Genomic DNA, 18630 nt, shown 5'->3' with positions numbered 1-18630 from the left:
TACTTTATTCTGCAGGCATTCTGCTATACAACCTTATGCAACATAAACATAATGCTTTTGCATGATTGTATGAATCATGGAAATAGAAAGTGGAGGATCCTATAGGCAACAATAAGGATATGGGGAAAAGAGTGCACATAAAAACTGAACTCCAGGGTATATATACCATTTTTTAGTTTTCAACCTTAATACGTGCACATCATCTACAACTATTTTAGACCTGCTTATCCATAGTTAAGATTGGCCTCAAAATTGTATTTCTTACGGTGTTTTCTGGGTGTTTCACCTTGTCCAGCATTATATAAGGTAAAAATGAAGTAGTTTGGCATGGCTAGAATATTGGATAACTAGAGGAAAAAATGATAAACACAATTTTACCACCTGTTCTTTGGTTTTTCTTTGCAATTTTAATTTCCCAGATTGCTGTGTTTTGATAAGAATTGCTTGCTTTATTTCCTAAAAACATCAAAATATAATTTTATTGGACTGTAAGCAGAGTATAGGGAGAATCTGAGAAATACAAGCATTCTAGGTTTTGTTAGGTTTTGTAGCAACAAAACATAGTCTATGGTGGTACGATTTTGCAAGCTCGGCAATCCTAAACTAGACTCATACTTGGCTGTGAGACCACTGGGGAATCCTGGGTACTGTAGGCACAAACCAAAAGGTCAAGATCAAACTCTTGGCAAATATTAGACCACAGATGCTGAATGAGCAGAAAGACTTCATTTGGTACCATCACTGCTGCTGAGCTGACAGATGGAGGAAAAGAAAACCCACAACAAAAAGCCCTTCCCCTTCTCTCCAGTGAAAGCTTTCTGTTCTACCTGTACCTAATCACACTCAGAAAGCAGTACTCTGTACATGCCTCTTTCGGGAGTAATGATAGAATGCGTTATCTATCCATGGCAGTAAAAAGGTTTTGAGGAAAGCCAAAACAAATTTCTTTCGTGATTTTTCTCATGAGCAAGGAGGACAGATAAGAGGAAAGTGTGGACCCTGTGAATAAAACGCAAGACTCGAACTTGAGCTTTGCTAAATCCAGCCTAATGAGTAGCTTTGAAGCAGACATTGTTTTTTAATGGCTTTTTTTGCAGGTTTACCGTGTGATTAGTGCCAAGAAAACCAGTTGCTTTCCAGCTATTTCCACACGGTTGTGTGATGTCTCTCCTCTCTTGATGCTGTGACATCAGAAGATTTTATTTTTTTTTTTCTTCAAGAAGACCTGGAAACAAAAAGTAAATTTCACTAAGGTCTAATCAGGTTTTCATTGAGTTGAGTCAGAAAAAGCAGTTGTTTCCCTGTCTCAGTTTCTGAAAGGTTTGCACTACTTTTTGTGTTTAGTTAAATTGTAGCTCTGCCTTCCCTGCTCTGGTAATCACATACCAGTGGTTGCGTTGTTCAGTTATCTTCTCAACAGAGAGGAAAGCTCTATAGAGCATGCTGCTAAGGAGTTCAGTGCCCTGGCAGAGATCTTGGGCCTGCCCCCCCCCCCCCCCAAAACATTTTTAACACCTTTCCATGTCTGAAACTGAAGAGCAGGGCATATTAGTTCTTGGCTGCTACTGCTGATTTTCATACTATAGCTATGGTGATGCCCTATAAACATCTCTGAAGAAAGCCAGTGTTCTAATAGAAAGAGAAAGCTAAGAGAAGATCTGTGTAATGTTCATACACTGACCATAGGCTCCTGTCCAGAAGAACTCGGTGTCATGTACCACACCAGGCAGGCAGAAGAGCCACTGTGATACAATATCCTATGTGCTGTTAACATCTACTCTGCTCTTTCAGATGAGTGCATCTGAGGAGCAGCTTGTGCCGTTAACTGATCTGCATTTTAATGCTTGCTTCCATCCTCATTCTTCAAATACTGTAGAATATGAACAAAGCCCAGTAGACTTGGCAGATTCTGACTTAATTCACGAAGGCAGGTCTGATGTTCCCTGACAAATTGTTCCAGAGAAACTGTCTTGCAAAATACAGTATCTGCCAGTTTCTTCATGACAAACTGTATTCCTATTAGGACATAGTGTTAATGATTCAATAGAAAATACAATGCTTGGTGCAGAGTGGAGCTGAAATCACTTAGCATACTTGATTGTTAACCGAGCTAACTGTCCTGTGAGCGCGTTGGCTGCCATCTGTCCATTTACTTGACAGCCTTGGTGGGGGGGAGATCTTGAGAGCTGGCAGTGGTCCAGTTTGCTGCAGGTCTGCTTTCTAGTGTTTTTGTAACAGATGTTGTGCCACATGCCCAAAGCTGCTGCCTGTAAGCTGCTGTGCGCTCAAATTGTTAATTTTGGGGGCGCCTGTTTTCGACACAAAATTTGCATTTATTTTAGAAGCTTGTTATGGGCTGCCTTTGTTATGATGGTAATCTGATGAAAGAGCCACAGCCAAAACCTCTAGGCTTCTGTCACATGTTTTCTGATGACTTCAGCAGGCATTGGATTGGACCCTGACTAGCCAGTTGTTAACATTTTTCATCTTTTCCATTTAATCTTCTGTATCTTAAAGTACAGCATTTATAAACCACTTCCTGTGTAATTAGGGAGCCTTCAAGTTTGCAGTGTGCTTTTGAGGAATTTGGTGGTCCCTGCTTATCCAGGACGCTCCAAAAGTACTTATATACATAGACATGTGCCTCTTATGCACAGGCAAACTAGAAATTACACTGAGTTTTTCTTCCTCCCTTATCTTCAATGCATAACTTCACTGTAAGCCAGTTGATCCTAAATTAATGTAAATCAACCAAGTTGAGGTGAAGCTTTAGAAACTGCCGTGGTTTTCAATTCCATGATTAAAATGCCTTGCTCCTCCTTGTGAAGCTTGGTTGTTGTCAGCAGAGTAGCAGGAGGGAATTATCATCTTCCTGCAGCAAACCCTGCTGCTGCTGATAGAAAAGATTTGTTCTCGCCTTCCTTGCTTTTCATTAAGAAAAAGGAAAAGGGGGAAAAAAAGGTTAATTAGGCAACGTAGCATTCAGCATCGCGTGTATCTGTATGCTTTTTACTTGTCATCCATTTCAAAAGGTTTGCTATAAGAAACCGATAACATGGTTGTCCACAGGATCTTTCTCCCAGCCTAGTTTATATATCCACTTGATCACTGTGTAGTGGACTGGCTATATGATTTCTTGGAGAATGAAGGGTGGTTTGAGTGTGGCCGTTCAGCTGTAAAAGCAATTGCCCATTGATTTGCTGTTGACTCTGTGTGTAAATAAAATATAGTAAAAGAGGTTGACCTACTTTGTGTTAGGTATGGGAAGCTTTCCAATCTCTGTCATTCATTTATGACCTTTCAAAGGAAAACTTTTAGATTGTTTCTTCAGCATGTGCCCTAACTTGCCTTTGTATGTTGTCTGAGCCTCTGAGCTTAAAATATTTGGTTCAGAATCTCTGCTTTTTAAAAATACTAATGGAAGGTGTACAAAATAAAATCTGAGTACAAGACTGAATCTTCTTGATCAGTTTTTGTTGTTCAGTCTCTTAAGTACCATTTGCCCATCAGAGAAATGCATCCCATGTGCAGAGAACAGTGCTGGAGTGCTGCAGAAGTGATCATATTTGGAACATCCTGAATTTTGGAAAAGGTGTTCATGTTCTATTTAGCTAGAATACTGACTAGGCAGTTAATCATAATTAGGATCTTGGGCTGAGAAATGCTACTAGTTCATGTTGTGTATGCAGACATCTGTTACTCAGCAACAAGTGTCACACTCTTTCCAGATGAGTTATTAGCCATTGTTAAAATGACAGGTATACAGTAAAAGTTTAATGCCTATGAAATGACCTAGAAGGCTGCACATGCCTTAGCATATGGAATATAACTCAGGGTAATAGAGATAAGCATTCTAGAGTATTTATGATGATTTAAAAAACTCCCCACAAAGTACTGCCATGTAAAAATGAAACAAAGAATTTAATTTACTGTTCCTGTAATGCATGCTTTACAAATGTACATGCTGTTGTTTACGGATGCGTTTAGCTGAACAAGGCAACAAATGTTTTCTGCTGTGAAGTAATATGAGGCAGTGTATTTGTCTACAGTTGAATACGTATAGTTGCTTTCCTGAAGATTAGAAGTAATCTTATTAAAGCAGAACGAGAAACTGTTACAATATCAAGATTCCAGTAGACAGCAGGCAGAAAAGCTTCGATTAAATCAGATGAAGATACAGCATTTATCTATTTTAACTGATAAAATACCACACCTTTCTGTAACTACTAGCACAGGAACAGAGTTAGAGCAAGCTGTATCTAACACAAGCATTTTCCATACTGTACATAGTTTAAGTTACATAAAAACAAGTGTCTGCAATATTTCTCTAAATTATACACATCAAATTCTATAGTAGTTTCATCAGGGCAGTTTCTCTGATTCTTACCTGTTTAATCCAGAGACAGATGTTGACGTTCTGGTGCGTTACTGCTTGTACCAGTGCTCCAGGATGCAGCTTGATTCTCTGTGTGCTGGGTATGCATTGGTATAAATGGTGTACTAGATCAGATTAATTGTAGTACAAATTATTTGGAAGACAGTCAATAAAAACAAAGAACTTGAAAGTTCATATAAATAAGGCTGTATAGAAGCCTTACTTTTATACCTCCTATCTATCCTTCTAATCCTGAAGTCAGACACTCTCCCTCTCCCTCGTCTTTTCTCCATTGCTTAGCAACATTCATGGGTGAACTTACTTAAAGCAGAGCTTTGTTCCCAGATGTGATTTCAGTAATATTTGTAGGCTCAGCAGTTCTGAGACGCAAAAATCAACCCCCTTCCTTCTCACCACCATTAGCCAGCTTCGTTAAATAGTCTCTCTTCTCTCCTTCTGCACCCCAAGCATGTTTCAGTTTTTGTCTCCACTGTTTTGATCTAACCAAGAGTGATGTGGGAAGGAGGGGGGAGGTTCAAATAAAGCTTTAATTATGGAGGACACTCATACAATATGTGCAACAAAGCTGCGTGTTGGGCATCAAATGGGAGTAGAAACGCAGAATGGGTCAAGTAAAGAACCGTTATTTCTCTCCACTCAATTGGATTCTTGAAGTTGAGATTGAATAAATGGTATTTTTAGTGCCAACAGTTACATACTGAATTGGTATGACCAACTGCATATTGCAATATAGCCTTGAATAATCATTTTAAGTAGGGAGAAGCTACAGTAGCTAATTGCTTCCTACATAGTTTCTCTAATTTTGGCAACACAGTGGCAGATCATCACTTCCTAGAAATGTTCAGTTTGCCAGGCTAATCTGTAATTGCTCCTATTTCTGGTTTATCCATTCTTTTTCCTGTTCCTTTCTCTGGCTGTTTTTTCTGTGGTTCACTAAGCTTTTAGTCCTGGGTGGGTTTTAAGTGTGTTCTTCTTCTGCAAGCCAGATGATGTTAATGTAAGTCTCTTTGATCTTGAAAACAGCAAAGTAGACTTCTGTTGAAATGCAAACATTTCTATTGAAATATCTCTCAATTTATGTGCAGAACACTTTGTTTATATGAAAGACCTATGTAAAAGCTGGTGGTAGATCTTCCTGTCTTGTATTGCTCCAACACTGCTGTAACCAAGTTGATGATGTTCCATTGAAAACACCCTGTCTTTTGAAATGGAAGACTTGCCAGTCATGGCAAACGCTTGGAGCTTTTGTTAGGCAGAATCATCTAGTATAAAGTTTGTTATATTTAGACATCTATCATGGATTCGATGTTGACACTCATGTGAACTACCTACCTTGTAAAATCAGTAATTTGGGGGACCCTGTTGCTCAGAAGGGAATCGGGTATGCGCTCATGTGCTCCCTTGGCTCTAAAACAATGAATAAATGAGGCACCTTAAGAAATGGCAGAGCATATAAAATCCATTGGTATATCTCTAACATGTTTTATAGGAGAGTCACAAAGTCGATTCCGGGAAAAGGCTGCAGAATTTTTCTGTGATGATTTGGAAAACTGCAACTTATCTAAATCTAAAATCAACTTGCCTCAGTTTGTCTGGATAGAAACCAAATGAAATTCTGAGTTATTGTGCATTCTCTCACTGGGCCTTGTGTCATGGAGCTTTGCTGTTGGATACTTTCCTTTCAACAAGAGGTTGAATTAATAAAGGTCTGTGTATCTGTATGTGAAGTTACTTATAAAATAATGCCTGAATGCTTTTGATAGGAGAACTGAAGACCTTTGGGATTTCTTATTCTCTCTCCCGCATACTAGATAGTGTATTCCTATGACTGCATCTTGTTTTTCCATGGAAAGCGTGCTATTCACTTCATAATGTTTCATGGTTGCTGTGTGGTTTCCTTTTATTATAAGGAAACACCTTCTCAGTCCCTAAGCCCCACTTTTCTTTTCCTATTTTTGTTTGGCAAGCTTATTTTATTTTTTTTAAGTCAATTCTGTATCATTGAGATGTCAAACTGATATAAATATATTTTTTTGATGTAGGTAGCGCGCTTTCGGGCACTCTAGCACATCCTGTCTCCTTCATGATTATGTCCATCCCCAAGATTTTCTGTTGCTGACAGAGAATATTACTTAGTGCAACTTCCTCTATATTCCATCCTTTAAGGCAAGGTAGTGCCCCCCAGCCACCACTTTCCCCACACCCAGGCTCTCACAGTTTGGAAGACGTATTTTCAAGTAGCATAATAACTTGCAGAAAATTCTGAAGGGTGCAGCAAACCTCTGAATCCAACATCCTATGGTATTAATATCTTTCGTTACTTAGCTTTATTACAGATCATGGATTAAGAATAGAAGCTATAAATCACATCTTGGTTGAAACTTTCTCTGGCTTTACTCTGCAGTCCAATTTCTTGTTGGAATATTTGATGAATGTGGTTATTGCAAGTGTGAAATGTTTTTAATTCCTCAGAACTGTGCAGAAAGGCACTGTTCTGGTCTGTGGTCCGTGGCAGTCCATGTACTGTACTTGTGTATTGAGAGGTTTTATTGCACCACAGAACTGAGTTATGTTTGCCTATCCTTGCTTCTGTTATCTTGGAGAATGTAGCTAGATTTCATATAGAAGCTAGAGATTATAGTCTTTGAAGGAAAAGCATGCATTTATTTTCTATACAGTGTAATTCTACCACATTTCCCTGTGACTGATGTGCAGTCAGACAGCAGAATATTTGAATCTTTTTCCTCCCATCACTATAAGTGAAAGCTGCTTTTTCAAGAGTTAATTGGAATCTGGAGAGGCCACTTGCTGCAGTGTACTGTTGTCTGAATTTGATCTAAACAGCAGTATATAAGCAGAAGGCTTGCTCTGTGCTACTCTCCCACTGTTGCAGTAGAAGTGGTTTTCAAAGGGAGGTGTTAATCTTTGGACCAGTGTTCTCTAATCTACCTGAATGGCTCTAGGAGTTATGTTTGTATATGTAGTCTCATAAAGCCAAAGGGAATTGTTAATTGCTTTGTAACAGCTCCTGATCCTTTAAAAGTGAAAATCACTACTATTGTAATGATTTTTTTGTCTGTTTGTTTATTCCTTTTTTTGGTACTGGTTTTTGTTTTGGGTTTTTTTTTGTTTGTTTGGTTGGCTTTTTGTTGGTTTTTTTGTTTTGTTTTTGTTTTTTTTTTAGACAGAATAAATTAGAAATTGTACCATTGGGCTGATCTGAATGGTGGTTTTTTTGGTAACATCAACAATCGATTGCCACTTGCTTAAAAGCAGATAAAGGTGGGGTTTTTTTATGTGTGTTTAATATATTTGGCCAAATATTCGATAAAAAACTATACAGCAGCTCGATCTTGCTGTCTTTTTAAGCTCTTCAAGCTACTTAAACTATTAATCAATGTGAAAACTGGTCACGGCTTTGCAGGAAGCCGTGCAAGCGTGGAACTAGTTCTCCACTGTAATAACTTAGTGTATCACCAGGTGCCTTGTACCGTTAGGATTAGGCATAATGCTGGTGGTGATGAGGCTGAAGATAACACACTTATCTTGTGCTTTTCATGTTTAAAGCACTTTAAAGCTGGTATCTAATTAATCTGTACCACAGCCAGATTAAATATTCCAAGTGGTTCTCCAGCTCGGTTGCTGTCATTATCAGTGCTTTGCAGGTGATGGGATATTCTGCCTTTATTCTTTAAATTCCTGCTGCACTTTGAAATCCTGCTGACTTTGTCATTCTGGCAGAAACCCCTAAAAAATTTGCTTTTATTTAGAACAACATGAAATACTTGACTTTTAGCAAGATGTGGTAAACTAGGGCTGGAAAAGTGGAGAAACTTGAGTCCTGTTGTCCGAGTGTTCTTAAGGATTGCACTGGACTGTCCCTTTTGTTCTTTGTATCAAGGGTCAGGATTAAGCATATTATAGTTGTGAACCAAGATTATGAAGCCTTTTGGGGGTGGATCCCAAACACCTATGCTACAAATAATGCTCCTTATACCAGGTGTTTCCAAAATATCTCTTCTTTCAGTCTTGGAATGCTATTGCTGCTGTCGGCATTTGGGACATGCCCCCCTCCCCTTGCTTTTTGTTTTGTTTTTTTGGGGTTTTGTTTTTGTTTTGGGTTGGGTTTTTTTATGCAAAACTGTTCTGTGAACTTGCAAAGTGGTTGGGAAAATCAAAGACAAGAGTTGGTTTGGTTTATTTTTGTCTTCCAGAGAAGGCACTGTGTATTTGGACCTTTTTTTGTTGCTGAGCTCTAGCACATGGTGCTGTCATGTTGTTAACTTCCAGCTCTCTCACCCTTGTGACTGAGTATTTCTCATATCTAGTTTTAATCTCTGTTCTTGGTCTTTATGGGAGAAAACGTGCACCACTTGTGTGCAGCCGAGGACAGAGTGGGGACTTAGACTGAACACTCAAATATTCTGGTATAAATGGTGCACAATCACTGCACAAAGCAGGTTTGCTGTTACAGTCACCAGCCTTTGTGCACACTCGCAGAAGTCTCCCGTATGACATATAAAAGTGAAATATGTTAACTTGCTCTTGCAGGCAGTTATAGACAGAGAGGTAGGCAAGGACACTGATCTTTCCTTGTTCCTCTGTTTTTTAAAGTTGAAGAACCAGTGACATGTAAAATCCTTCAGTAAGTTGTTTCTATTATTAACTGCGGTATAGTATTTCGAAACATTTTAACTCTTTTATAATGGAGCTTTTGCACGTTTAAATAACCCTGCTAGGCAAACTGTCTCATTTCCTATTCTAGTCGCCTTTGTGCGGGGTTCCGAGCATCCCCGGCTGGCGTGCTGGGAGCGGTGGTGGAGCCCTCCTGTGGCTAGCTCAGTAAGTGCACCTTCCCACCTGCGGCCGAAGGAGGTAGCACATCCTGGGCCAAATCTTGCTAGGATTACTCTGTTAATGTTATAAAGGCACAGAAAAATGTTGATGGCTTCCCAGTTAATAAATTGGTACACTTGGTGCAGATAAATTGCGCTTCTGCGCGTGCATTCTGCTCATGCTTCTGTTTCATTTACCCTACTCCTTGTATCTCTGAAGCAGAGGGTACAGACAAGCAACTCTAACAACCCATCCAACAATTCGGGCTCCAACCCTTGCAAGTTCTCGGGCACTTGCCAAACTTTATTTGCAAGCAGTTGTATTGATCCTGTTCTGCAAACTATATTTTTGTGACAAAGAGCTTTTAAAAATTGGGGCTTGAGAGATGATCTTGTTCTATTGGAATGGATGGTTTTCTCAGACTTCAGTGGGAGCAGGGGTGAAAATTAAACAGGTAGGTTTCCCCCCCCCAGCATAGCTGCTTTAATAAGGGCATATTGTCTCATCAATTTTTAAGCTAAACTCCCTATAGAAATCAAAGAAGAGTTCTGCTGAAAAATCAATTGTACAGTATGACCCACAGTTACTGCATGTCTTATGAGATTGAGCTGCTCTCTTTGTAATTTGGCTTCTTTCCCACCTCCTGCTTTTTTTTTTTCTTCTCCTTTCTCTCTTTTTTTTTTTTCCCCTTTACTGAAGCAAAGCATGTGCAATCTCCTTTGGAGCACGTATTTAGGCATGCCATCTGATGGCTGAAACTGCTTCATTTCCTTTGGCTGTGGAGGATAAGTTAGCACCCTGTGAAGCTTTACCTCCTGCAGACACCAGAATAGTATGTGAAATATTTACCATTTTAATTGTGTAAGGCTTCATTGAAAACCTTATTTTCCTTGCTATGTGTCATTTAGAGAGGCAGTGCTGAACTATTGCTGAAAACTGGAGCCCCGACAGACAGGGAATATGGCACTTGTTTAACAAAGAACAGCATGCAGGCTCCACATACCATAGTGCTTAAGGCTATATAATTCCATTTTCTTCTGTAGATTTTGTTTCATTGCTTCACTGTCTGCATCACGAGCCTTTCGTATTCAAGGGAAAAAATTCAAAGCTTGTCTAATGCAATGTCATGTACAGAATCATTTAGGTTTTGCATAATTGATGTTTAGTTTTTAGCTTAAATGTGATATACAAAGAATGTAGAACTCTTAAAAAAAAAAGACCACAAAACCCACTCTCCACAACAAAAACCATGAAACAACCCCCATCACTTTTCATGTTATCACTGTTCATATTAAAGAAAGTGTATGTTCTGAAGTATTCCTGTCTTTTAATTCCTGATCCAAAGAAAAATTACATTTCCACACAAAACCTGCTATTAGTTCAATAGAAGATGCTTTTCATAACACAGTGAAAGAAATGCATCCTCCAGGCAAAATCATTAATTTTTGCTTAATCACCATATTGGGAAAGTTTGACTTTTCCACATGGGTGAAAAGCGGCTTTTCATGGCAAATTTGTTTCTCATACTCCCCCTTTGCCTTTAGTCATGAAAAAAAATCTGATGGAAAATAAGATATTTATTATTTGTGTAAATTAAGTTCTTCATTGCTCCAGCTAATAGCTTGTATCAGTTGTCTCAAGAGCATTCACCCATATGAAAATCTACAGTAGCTTAATTATCTGAAAACGTGGATTTGGGCCTTGTCACTTATTCCTGCCTGCTCCAACCCTGTAATGAGTCACTCAGTCCATGGTTAGTTTTTCATTCTTTGCAGGGACTATAGCATACTACAGTAAGTGTTTTAAGTAAATAAACTCAATTACTTTGAGCATGAATTAACATGTGCCTTCTCTAGCTCAAATCCAGAATGTTCCTGTAACTTTTTTTGCTATCTGTTTGGGTCTTTTGTTACTGTTCTCGACTAGCAGTGACTAGAAGCAGAAAAACCCAAGTCCTAAAGGAACCGTATTCCTAGTATTTCTCACCTGTATTGGAAGCTAAGAGTTGGCTTGTGAGACTTTGACAGATGCCATTTCAGTGTTCACCCCACTTTTTCAGATTCATGTAGTTTTCTGTAAAGTTCATGTTAAAACCCTTCATTAGTCGAATCAGAAGCACTTCTAAGATTCAGTCATCATTACTAATTCCCTCTCCTGCTTTGTCATACTTATAATTCATTTTATATCATGTATGCATTGTAAGAGCAAGCCTCTTAACTCATTCTGACTAGGTAGAAATTATAGGGAAAGAATAAGCTTTACCTATGTTCCAGCAAGAATAATGATGCAGACTTGATGAATGAGAATGCCGGTCTCTATCCATCATTAATTTTATTCAGTGTTACCTGTGCTTAGCTGTAACCTAAAAAAAATTGTATATGATCCATAGTTAAGATAGAAAATGCTGGGAAATACTAGAAGCTCAAAAGACCTATTGTACCATTTTTTTTTTTTGTGGCAGGATTGGCCAACTTGCTTTATGTGGAGACCTCAAAATTACCATTTCTCTCTTTTTCTGCAAAAGTTGGAATGTCAATAACTTTTCATTATGTTCTGTTGTAATAAAATAACATGAAACATCAATTTTTTTCCTGCTGTAGGTAATATTTGAAGCTAACTATATGAAAACTCAGTGGTATAGTGGAAAATTGGAATCTTCGAGCAGTGTGTGAGGTGTGGCTTGTATGTGAGCATGTGAAAGTGCAAATCTCTATCTAAAACAAAATGTCTCACTATTCCCTGAATAGTGAGACCTTTGTTGTAGTCCATGCAGCAAAACCATGTCAACGTAGACCAAACATGAAAGAACGCTACCATTATAAACAGTTTGGTAATCTGCAGGAGCTGTTACCTACCAGTGCACACCCTTGCCGCCCTTCCACTTGAACTGAAGGCATCTTGCACAAATATTGTTGCATCCATTTGTGTTGTAGGAATTGATCATTAGTGCTGCGGGCACGGAGGGGAAGCTGAGGACTTTGTGCCTTCTGTACATGCTGTCTGTTTCTGCAGCTGAGGATGTGCCCAGGAGGTTGAGGTGTGCTGCCTGACATTCAGGATCCCCATCTTGTGCCTAAACTGGAGAAGGTGCTAAAGATCCCATGAGGGGGTTTATTTTAATTCTTTGTTTATTATATCGGGGGCAACCCGGAGGCACATCTAAAGTACTTCAAGTATTTAAAACAAATCAGTTTGTGTAAAATAAAACATACCAAATAAGGTTTCTCTCAAGTCTTTGTGAGGCACATGCTATTTTCAGATTAGCGTCTGCTACTGTTGTCATGTGCCAACTTTGCCCAAGTAAGATACTTGGACTGGGCCCGTTAGCACAGCCCCTGTAGGGCATTTTTAATGCTATATAATGAGAATTTTGAGCTGTAGCTTTCATAATTATGATGAGTTTTTCATTCAACAAGTAATTTAACCAACATGAGAGGAAAGAGGTTGTTGGGCAGGATAAATTTTGCTTTTCTCTCTATAGTCTTGTTACCAAAGATAGCCACAATGTTCAAGGGAACTTGTGATGAAGACAAAGATGCCAATTACCTTACAGTATTCAAGAGTTTCTCTTGTATTTTTCACCCTCATCCTATCAGACACACATCTCTCAGAACAAGCAAATAAAAATAAACACCCAAAACCCCTCAGCAGCCTTTTCAATCCCTTTCTTTGTGCTTTTCTAGCAATATAACTATGAGGGCTGTCACACTGTGTACAAGGCACTTATTCCTGGAGTAAGCTTATGGAAAGTTCTTCAAATTACCGCTTGGTACCAGTCATTCCTAAAGTGTAAGGCTTTATGCTGTGGTTGCAGTGGTAACATAAAAAGAAATCAAAAGCAAAATAAAGTTACTTTGAAATGGGAACTACGTGCAGATTTGAAGTGCTATCCTGTTTAAAGGAAAGTAACTTAGAGCTTCACACTCTGTTCACTGGTAGTTCAGTAACTTATTTTCACCCTGTTACTGTCTGTATTTTGGTCTTGGCTTTCCAAATGATTCTGGAAAGGGTTACTGCTACTTTCGTTAATCTCTTCTACCATGAAAATAGAAGTACTAGTTCTTTGTGGTGAGAGTTAAATGCTTTGATAAAAATATTTTTGTAGTTGTCCAAGTTCTGATCTGATCCAGTTTGCAATTTAGTTGAGCACCCGAGTCTATACCAAGGCCTTGGTAAATAATAGATCCTGTTTTAGAGCAACTGGAGGGGCAAAACATATGTTACAGTCTGTGGAGGATGAAGGGCTTGAGCCTTCTGAAAACTAAGCAGGTTGTTTTAAGTTTATGACTGTACTGAAGTGACTAGTCACAAGCACTCAAGTTAAAAAGCATCGGTTAGACTTCTTTGTACAACTGATCTGTGTGAAGATTACAAGAGATGAAGGGAAATGGGATGCAGTGATCCTACAAATGGAGGTATCGTTACTAATAAAAAACAAGTATGTTGGCAGAGCAACTTTGGGTAGGAGAAGTTGGCAGGGCTGAAAAAGATGTAAAGCATAATCTTTGGGCAACATGGTTAGAAGTGGAATGCCTTTGGAAGCATATCAGTCTAATAAAGCATTCATTATAAAACTAGAGAGAATGCAGCATTTTATAGGAGACCATCCTGATCTGTGGCACAAGGAAGAAGAAAGAACAGGAAAAGTGAGATTTGTGTGCCAGCGGGGAAGGGGATGAAAATCTGTGGAATGGAAGTAAATTAATCCAAAGAGTTTTAGTACTTGATTAAAAAAAAATATATGTCCTTTTGTTATTCCCTAGAAACTGAAGTTTTCTTATTGCTTAGTATGTTTTCTTGCTTTGTTTGAAATAGTTTATTTGAATACTATGAAAGTTTGTACATAGGAACCAGCTAGCTTATGGACTTTCCAGACTGACTGGAAGTAATCTTATAATGGTAATATAAATATAGATGTTATTTGAGGTGCTGTTATCAGCCAACATCAGTGAACAGGTTCACACTGTGTAGTGTGCAGGAATGAACCTTAATTCCTTGGCTTGACAGAGCCTATTGGAGTGTAAATGGTGTAGCTGTGTATAAATAACTACAGCATACCTACCTTCCTGTGGTGAGACAATTTAGTTTGTGATTGACATGAGTTCTAACAGTGGTAACTGTAACAGGAGCTCAGAAGAGTTTATGCATACATGTATACACTTCCAACATGCAAATCAAAGAATAATTATTGTAACACGTTGGAAACAGAAGAGAGAGCTCCATATAACACATTAATGCACGTTTCAGCAAGATGTGTAAAACATCTGCAATTATGAATGAATGGACTCATTATTCTACCATGTGCTCACTGTGCTGAACAGAAAGTAAAAATAAATCTTTGAGACACTTCTATCGTTTCCTTTTTCGTCAAGAATTTACATCTGGAATCCTTATGGAATCTTTCAGAATACCCATGTAAAATGATCTGCCTGACTAATACAACTATTACATTACATTGGTTATGGCTTTCTTATGGTTTAATTGTTGTAGCCCCTGTAACGTTAGCCACTGGAATGGGAGACACTGATCTCAGTCAGGTGACAGATATTAACCTGTTGTTAACCTGGATCCTTATCTTCTGCAGAAAGTCCTTTCTTCTAAGTAAATGAAGAGTCTTTTACCCAGATTGCTGTTATCAAAGACGTCAAATTGATTTTTTTTGTCTTTTTTTAAGCTAACAAATTATATGAATTTACTTTTTTTTCATATTAAATCTTCCCAAAAAAACCCAAAGGTGTTATGTTGTTTTAAGGACCTGCTACGTTTTCATCTTGAAATCCTGTTTAACTTTGAGCCAACTGAATAATCCTGAAATAGCTTTCTCTGCTTCCTGTCAGACACATGCTTTCATTCTGCAGAAAGCAGCAGGAGGCCTTTTGCTTGTTTGGAGTAGTGCTCATAAATATAAAATTGGACTGGCCACTAGAGTTTCAGAATGAAGGATGAATGTTAATAGATCACACACAAGTTGGTCTCTGTTGCTTCCAGAGTCCATAGCATGAGGTCTACCAATTGCCAGGCAAAGAATTGTACTGTGGTGTAAGGCTGACTCTTTCAGCAATTTAGATGTTTCATGCAAGTGTAGTACTAAGAAAAGAGAGTTTCCAGAGTGCTTGATGACAAATTTGTGGGTAGGTTCTTCCAGAGAATAGAGGGGTTATCTTAAGATTTAAGACTGTATTGCTTTTTTTGTCCAGTACTTTCTATTGAGAATTTCAACACCGATTTGAATTATTAGTTTGTGTTGCTGAATGTAGTATAAAGCTTACATTTTTCTCAGTATTGAGGTTTATGCGGTGCTTCAAGATAAGCATAGTCTAATTGCAGAATTAGTTGTATGTAAGAATTACTATCTAATTTCATAGTGAAGAACTAACTAGTCATATGTGTAACTTTGTGCTACTTATGTACTCTTCAGAGTTGTTAAACATTATTTATATTCCACAACTTCTGAAATGTGAATTCTGCTTTTGGAAGAGAAGCAGCAAGCACAGAAAGAGTTGAAAAGATTTGTCTTAGGTCATGGGGTAAGTGCATCAGAGTAGAAGAGCTTCAAACACCAGGTTTCCTATCACTGTGTTTACTTGCTCCGTTTTGGTTTCTAGCCCATCTGGGGATTAGATAAGATTTTATTCTAAGTTAACTTGATATTTAGTTGTGTAAATATAGCCTGAAATAGACTTGGGTTTACCAAGGAGATTATGGGGACGTTAGTCCTGTCTGGTGCGCTGTGTGAGGTCCTGATTTTATGATGAAATACGGTGATGCGGCTTCCTAGAGAACTTCCTGCCTCAGGATGCACGCTGGCTTGTGCCACCTGGGGAAGAATCCATTTTCTTTAACTTCAGGCTCTTTGCCCCTTTTCCTGGGATCCCAAGGATCCCAGCCTTGGGAATCCGACCTGAGAAAACATCCACCTATAAGGGAACTGAACTTGGTATGTGGTTATGTATGAGAACTGGTGTGTTAGCCAATACTATTGAGGTGTTTATTTGAACAGAAAGCTTAATGGCTGCAAATAGGTAGCAACAGGGGAAATCTGCTTTAAATGCTAAAGATTGTAAAGAAGGAATAAAAATACTGGAATTATTTTGTTATTTTATAGCTAGCCTCCCTGCTTGATTCTGGCAGAAGAATAGCCTTAGACCTTGATGAATGAAGGACAGTAAATCAGATTGCACATATTAACAAAGTCTCTCTGGTGGAAACAGATCTCTAGAGAAATACACTACTTGGTGAATTTTCACTCTTTAACAAGATATAATGATAATTAGGAAGGGTTTCAAATTGAAATAAGATGACATGTGTAACGGTTGTGCAGTGAGAAATTAAAGCCCTGTGAGGAAAGTGTGCCCGAAGTTCACATTTTAATGAGGATTTTTCTGACACTTTGGAAGATGTTCCCCACTTTCAGGTTCTGCAGAAAAGCTCTGATCAAACAGGACTGAGACAGGTCCTGGCCTGAAGAAACAGTACAGGCAGATCAGATTAGGTTGCTCATTCAGAAGAGCTCTTGAATTATCTCAATATACATAAAGTGCTTGTAAAGCCTTTCTGATTTAGGTAAGAGGCCCTTATTTAGGGTAATATACCTAATGAATGATGCAATAAACACATTGATGTCAAATATAAATTCATCATAAACACAGATGAGTAGTTACCTTGTTTTCTTAAGGAAGATCTCATTTAACCTGTTTATGCCTTATGTAAAACTGCTTGGAAAGTCTTTAAAAAACAAAACACTATTGGAATTACTTTGTTATGTGGTTTGGGTATGTCTGAGATCTGATATACTTTTGAGTTAAAGATACACCCACACTGATATTCCTGAGTTTGCTTCTGATGTGCAGCGTTAATGTTTTATTCAGTTATATGATGCCTAGTGGATGATACAGTTGGCATTCCTTACTATTTTGAAATAATGATTTTAATTTTAATAACAGCTTTCCTTTATGACTGCAATAATATCCAAGATGCTGTGGTTTGGAATCTGAAAACACTTTTATGCACACTATCACTACTTCATTGAATTGTCTTATTTATGCCCTTTAGAGGTACTTGTCTTTTTACACAGCTTGTCACTGAGATGTGTGGATTTTAAGCTTCATGACAATCTAGTGATTGTAGTGATCTTACCATTGTGACAAATTCTTAATGTGTGTGAGCGGGGGAAAGTTTCTTCCAAATATCTGGCAGTAGTTCAAAGATGGATAGTTCTATGAATGAAAGATCTTTTGAGATAATAGGTTTTTTGTGGTAGTTCAAAATCAACCATACTGTAACGTGTATTAAAAAGAGAGAAGTACTCATGGAGATCCATCTGAAAGGACAGTAAGAGTGGCAAAGCCCCTCTGTCTGAACTTGCTAAATTTTAGCAAAAGAAAGCATTCACCAGAGGTTTGACCTGAAGTCTGATAATTCAGTTAAAAGATGCCTCATAATTAAAATCTGTGCCAGATGGTGGATACTGAGGAAAGGTGAAAGCAGAAAATGCAGCTGGAGGCCAGATTTGTAGTCCCAAATGCTGAAACTGAGGATTGATCTAGCCTGTTTGCTGACACAGGTTAGATGAGTTTAACTGTGTTATCTGCACAGCTGCCTGCAACTACAACAGCCACAGAAGGCAGACGTTCTGGGGGAATTCTCTGGTTTAGTTTGGTGTCTTTTATAGTGCAGAGAAACGAGAATCAAAATTAAAGTCATAAAGGCTGCACTGAGGAAGTGATGTGCTTTAAGTCAGAAGTAAACTGAAGTTCAGTTAAGCTCACTTCTCAATTGGAACTAATTTTCCAGTGTCTTAAACAGCTGTGTTTCTCCAACAGTTAGTTCTTACAACTTAAATGTGAACTTAAATTTAACTCGGAACCCAGCTGAACTGTATTTTATGGCCCACTTTCATCCACCTCAGTCTCTCCTAAATCCCTATGCTGTGTCAAGTGTTTCCCACGATGGGGTAAGGGGGAGACTCAGGTTAAATTTGGGCCCAGTAGTATGAGTTTAAGACAAAACTCTCCTAAACAAGAGTCTGGCCTGCAAGGTGTTAGTGTCAGGGGTGAACTTTCTGAAGCAATGTTTAAGGTGTAGGGGGAAGGCTAGAAGTGGAAAATAGTCAAAGTAGACTGTCAGTACCTGGTGTGTCCTTTAGGTGTGTCCTTACGGATTCAACAAATGGTTGTTTTATCCCCAGAAGGTTTATAAATGCAACAACTGGCCTTGGATCTGCTATTACTTTATAACGTACCTTGCTAGTCAGGGTGAGTCTTGAGGTGCTTCATGAAAAAAATACATTAAATACATGTACAACACAGTCAAAATTTTCCCATGAGAACAACATTTAATGTCTTAAGCGTGGGCATTGGACGAGATCACATTTGTTCTGAAACAAAAACAAGCTCAGC

General features: G+C 38.4%; 1 long non-coding RNA gene across 1 annotated transcript; it reads right to left on the bottom strand.

Annotated features, from left to right (window-relative positions):
- Positions 1–1894: 1894 nt before the first annotated feature.
- On the bottom strand, positions 1895–5196 carry LOC130601130 (uncharacterized). Its single transcript, XR_008972606.1, has 2 exons — positions 4388–5196; positions 1895–2925 (listed from the first exon to the last, which is right to left on the bottom strand). It is a non-coding gene; the product is annotated as an uncharacterized LOC130601130 (long non-coding RNA).
- Positions 5197–18630: the final 13434 nt, after the last annotated feature.

Source organism: Pezoporus wallicus, unplaced genomic scaffold (genome assembly GCF_028554395.1).
Source record: "Pezoporus wallicus isolate ANWC-B61680 ecotype Strahan unplaced genomic scaffold, APGP_CSIRO_Pwel_v1 contig_3952, whole genome shotgun sequence".
Classification (NCBI taxonomy): domain Eukaryota; kingdom Metazoa; phylum Chordata; class Aves; order Psittaciformes; family Psittacidae; genus Pezoporus; species Pezoporus wallicus.
The sequence above is the reverse complement of the archived record's forward strand: the minus strand, read 5'-3'. Positions and strand labels throughout refer to the sequence as shown.